Raw genomic sequence first — 6,000 nt, 5'->3', positions numbered from 1 at the left:
TATCGCATCGGCATTCATCCCAAGTCCTCCTCCTTGAGCCCCAAATCCCAAGTGCTCTACTCTTTCTATCATGTGCTACTCACTAGCAAATCTCTCATAAGCACCTCGCTACTATCTAAACACTCTTAAGCATTTCTAGCAGCAAAACCCCTAGACTAAGGCATCATATATCAGGCCACTCTAGTTCTAATAAGGATACCAAGTCTACTCTAGCATGCATATCATAATTCATCATATAGCATAACATAGCATGTATGATAACACTTTTTATGAGGGTATTTTGGGAAATCACCGTTCGGGCGCTGGCTGATCGTACACACGGCTCTGCTCTGTTTGTCTCAAAACTCTTTTCACTCTTTTTCAAAAAATTTACTTTATTATTAAAATTTTCCTCAAATCCCCAGTTTGAGTTCAGATACGCCCGAAGATGTATCTGAATCCCTCAAACCAAGGCTCTGATACCAACTTGTAACGCCGTAAAAATTTGAACAATTTTTCACTTTTGAAAACCATGAAATATAATTTTCATTCATAAATAAAACATTGTATCAACGTTGTATCAGTACAAAACCCCAAGATCAAAATATTTAAACTTCAGTGTGCGTGTGTACGAATCATGCCGGCGCCTTCCCGCGATCATCACTGGTACCTGAAACACATAACACATAACACTGTAAGCATAAATGCTTAATGAGTTCCCCAAAATACCACATACTGCACATACGCCTTTCCAGGCCATAGGATCTTCCGATCCAAGTGTCTTAGGGGATTTCCATCCCAGAATCTGTTGACCTTCCGGTCCATATCATCTTGACCTTCCGGCCCACATCATACTCATATCACATAACATATCACATATAACTTATATCACATATACATCATATACATAAGACCCTTCGGTCACATATAATTACCCCATCAGGTAAGGCATAGTGAGAAGACTCACCTCAGACGTCTCGGTAAGTCTCTGACTCGGTAGCAATATTGCCTAGCCTCCGCCTATTCACATAAAGTAAATACTCTCATAAATATAACTCTCGAGACTAGGCTCAATCCTCTATTGGTACCCTCATAAGGGTAAAAGACTATTTTACCCCCCCCCCCTCTTGAGTCAAGGACCCTATTGTTGACCAAACCCTAAAAGTCAACAAAAGTCAACGGTCAAACTTTGACTAAACTCGCCGAGTGCACTCCGGCGACTCGGCGAGTTCACACATGTCCACTAACTCTTTGTCCCGCTTGGCACATCGAGTCCCTCCCTATGTTCGAGGAGTCACACCTGGCATGAATCACGGGGCTACCCCGACTCAAATCGCTGAGTCTCAAGAACAACTCGGCGAGTACCGCCTTGAACTCCAGTCCTTTAATCCCCTTTTGACTCACTGAGTTATCCCCCAAATCGGCAAGTCTACTCACTGTGTGATTTGCATGAAACCTTAACTCTACTCGCCGAGTCACAAGAACAACTCGGCGAGTTCATGCCATGCACAAACTCTATTGACCTCCTGAGGTCAGATCTGTGCCCCTAATCTATAGATCTGGCCTTCCCAAGCATGAATGTCACGTAAAGTCTGAATCTTGATGCTTATATATCAACCAGTAGTCATCAAATGGTGATTTAGTCCCAAATACTTTGACCCAAGGTCATGACCTCCATTGTTCTTCATAAAGCTTGAAGAATAAGGCTCTCTGGACCTCTATGGGTCCAGATCTAAAGTCTCATCTCCAGAAGGGACTATTTGGACCTCAAATCAACTTAAAAAAGGGCACAAGAAACCCTAAAACCACATATCCTTCCCAAAACAGAAGAAGAGTCGAAATAATACCTCAAATGAAATGATCTTAGCTTTTAGTCCTCAGAATAGCAACCTCCTTTGCTTTCCCTTGGCTAGAACCTCCTTCGTCTTGCTAAACAACACCACAAAGATCAACAATGGTCACTCCTTGCCTCTCAAACAATCTGAGACTCTCTTTGGGGTGTAGTAGCCACAATAGATAGCCATAAGGGCCTTTAAATAGGTCCCAAGCCCTGGAAATTAGGGCTTCACTAAACAGCGTGGACTCGCCGAGTCCACCCATGGACTCTCCGAGTCCGGACGTGAACTAGGATGAACATCCGCGACCCTACTCGGCAAGTCTTGGCACCAACTCGCCGAGTTCCTCCACAAACTCCAAAAATTAAATGAATAAATAATATACCTAGGAATCCGGATGTTACACAATCCAAAGAGGGGCTTATCGATTAAAATGTTTCATTATCTATATTTTTACCACTTAAAAAAGATATCTCTTACAAGTTAATATTAGTTTTCAAAGAGTTGATATTAATGTTGTGTCAATACTTTTTAATGTTGTCATAATTTGAATTTTATTGATTATTATTATGGTTTAATGAGCATAAAACTAACATGATTGATTTTTTGTTCTGAAATACATCAAATGCTAATTATGGCATGATATCTTCCGACTTAAATCACATTTTAGTTTTCAATGGGACTAACTTAAAGGAATAGAAAGAGAGCATTATGTTAGTTCTCGGTTACATGGATCTTAACCGTGCACTTTGGATTGACAATTCCATCCTTATTGCCACAAGTTCAGTGGATAATAAAAGGGATGCTGAAAAATGGGATCGCTCAAATCGCATGAGTCTAATGATAATTAATTGTGGCGTTCTAGAAGCTTTTAGAGGTGCGAATGAGTAGTGAATGAGCAGTTTATTAATGCTAAAGATTTTCTTGTTGAAATTGAACAACGTTTTGCAAAAAATGATAAGGATGAAACAAGTACATTTTTGCAAAAGATGATTTCAATGAAGTATAAAGCCAAAGGAAACATAAGGGAGCACGTCATGGAGATGTCCTCAAAACTTAAGGCATTGAAACTTGAATTTTCTAATGATTTTATAGTATATTTGGTGCTGCTTTCTCGTCCTGCACAATTTAACCAGTTCAAGGTCAATTACAACTACCAAAAGGATAAATGGACTCCTAATAAGGTCATTTCTTTTTGTGTGAAAGAAGAGGAAAGGATGAAGCAGGATACGACTGAAAGTGCTCATTTTGCTAGTATCTCTAAAAATAAGGGCAAAATAAAGAAAGGATAAGCTTCTACTAAGGGATCAGTGAAAAAGAAACAATATTTAGGTAATGATCAAAAGAAAAAGGAATCAGGACCTCATAAATGCTACTTTTGTCAAGAACCTGGTCATTTGAAGTGGGATTGTCCAACATACCACACTTGGCAGGTTAAGAAAGGTATAATCCATGCTTTTGTTCTGAGAACAACTTAGTTTATGTACCTAGAAATACTTGGTTGATAGATTATGGTTCTACTACTCACGTAAGTGTTTCTATGCAGAGTTTCCTGAGCTACCGGAAACCAAATGATGGTGAAAGATACATCTATGTGGGTAATGTTAAGCAGGTTGAAGTCAAACCAATTGCCACATTTCGTTTATGAAGGTTTGTATCAATCGGATACACTTCAAGTAACAAGAACAATTTTATTAAGCAATTAAAGAACAGAAAAGTAAATAACGCGGAGGATTCACCAAATTGTATTTCACTAAAGAAAGGGGTTATCAAAAAGACGATTACAACACCAAGCCGTGGTTACATTAGTGTTTCACCCTAATGTTGAATATATACTAATCTATACAAGTATATCCCTTGATTGAAGGGATTGTATCGAATCTATACTAAGAACGAATCCTTATCACAAAGATATCGGATCAACTATCTATTCTATAATTATCTGTATCATTACCTAATATACAAAATGTTACATTGAATAACTATCTTCACGCTAACGTTGATAGACTTGATGTGCTAAATAACGCTAATGGTGATGTAGATGTTGACGTTGACGGATAGCGTGTAGAGTCTTTGTCTCATCAGATCATAAGGTGTGACCTTACAGTTTATTAATAAATACTGGTTTTTATTTTGATATTTAAGACACTTGTATTGTACTTTATTTTAGAAGAAATTTAGTTTATGTTTCTAAATTGGATAAATCTAGTTATTATTGTTGTTTTGGAAATGGTGAATTTGGTTTGTCTTTAAATTCAAATGTTATCAGTGTTGGTTCTCTAACGTATTGTGATAAGTTATATATGCTTGATATTTTTACTTAATATAATGAAGTCTTGCACGTGGATTCATGTGGTACTAAGCGAAAAGTAAATAATGAAAATTCAGCATAACTATGGCACAAACGCTTAGGTTATATCTCAAAAGTGAGAATTAATAGTCTTGTGTCAGACGGAGTGTTAAGTAACCTTAACTTCATAGATATGAAAATTTATGTTGAGTGCATCAAGGGACAACAGAAAACAACCAAAAGGTTAGATACCAACAGGTCTTCAGATGTCTTAGAATTGATACATACAAATATTTGTGAACTACCCCTTTCGGCTTCTTGGAATGGCCAACAATATTTTATATCATTCATAGACAATTACTCGCATTATGGGTATCTATATCTTATTCATGAAAAATCTCGATCACAGGACGCGTTCAAATCTTTTAAACTTGAAGTTGAGAATCAACTTAATAAAAAGATTAAATGTGTTAGATATGACTGTGGTGGTGAGTATTATGGTAGATATGAACGGTCAGGTGAACAACGTCTAAGACCTTTTACTAAATTCATAGAGGAATGTGGAATCGTCCCACAGTACACAATTCCAGGTTCACCTAGCATGAATGATGTATCTGAAAGACGCAACATGACTATTAAGGATATGGTAAGGAGTATGATAAGTCATTCTACTTTACCAAGGAAAAAGCCTTGTTTAACTCATCTTCGTATTTGGGATGTCCAACTAAGGCAAAGCCTTATAGGTCGAATGAAAAGAAATTGGACTCCAAAACCGTTAACAGATACTTCATTGGCTATTTTGAACGATCCAAGGGTTATATGTTTTATGATCCTGCAACAAAATCAATTTTGGAAATAGGAACTACAACATTTTTGAGGATGTTGAGTTTCTGGGAGAAATAAGGTTAGGGACATTGTCTTTGAGGAGGAATCAATCTTGATTCCTACTATTACTTTTGACAATACATAACTTACTGTGCCTGTTGGTGAAGATGTAATTCAGGAACCTCAACAAGACAATGTTATTCACTCTCTAGTCCATAATGAACAACCTCAACTTTAGAGATCCACTATAGAAAGGAGAAGTACAATTCCTTCCGATTTCCATGTATATCTCCAAGAAAATGAAGAACCATATGGAATGATTGAAAATGATCCAATCAACTTCTCTCAAGTCATGCAAAGTTTAAACTCTCAAAAGTGAATTGATGCCATGAACGAGGAGTATTATTCCATGCAAGATAATAAAGTCTGGATTCTTGTTCCATTCTTGAAGGTTCAAAGCCTATTGGTTGCAAATGGATTTTTAAGACAAAAAAGGATTCAAAAGGCAATGTGGAAAGACATAAGGCATGACTTGTAGCTAAGAGATTTAGTTAAATGGAAGGAATTCACTTTAAAGAGACTTTCTCCCAAGTTTCACCAAAAGACTCTTTTAGGTTGATCATGATACTAAATGCACATTACAATCTTGAGTTACATCACATGGATGTTAAGACAACATTTCTCAATGGTGATGATATTTCCATATTTATACACATCTTTAGGCAATATTTTAATACATTTTGATTAATATTTTGGTTATTTGCAAAGATAAGTGGTACTTATAAGATTAAATTGTATTTTGCAGCCAGAAAGAGCAATCTTAAGGACCAAAAGCGACAAGTAATGGAACGTTGGAGGCATGGAGAACTAAAAAAAAGAAAACCCCACAAAAAAAACTATATCCACGGCGTGGGCTTAATTTACACGATGTGGACTGGGCGATTCTAGATGATGAGTACACGCGAAGTCAGAATCCTTGCCCGATAAGCATACATTGGAATTCACGGCGTGAATCTCTAGTCTATGAAGTAGAGTTCAAAAACCACGAAACTATATATATCCTTGGTATTC

This window comes from Lactuca sativa, chromosome 8, assembly GCF_002870075.4.
Source record: "Lactuca sativa cultivar Salinas chromosome 8, Lsat_Salinas_v11, whole genome shotgun sequence".
NCBI classification, from domain to species: domain Eukaryota; kingdom Viridiplantae; phylum Streptophyta; class Magnoliopsida; order Asterales; family Asteraceae; genus Lactuca; species Lactuca sativa.
Note: the sequence above shows the minus strand (reverse complement) of the source record.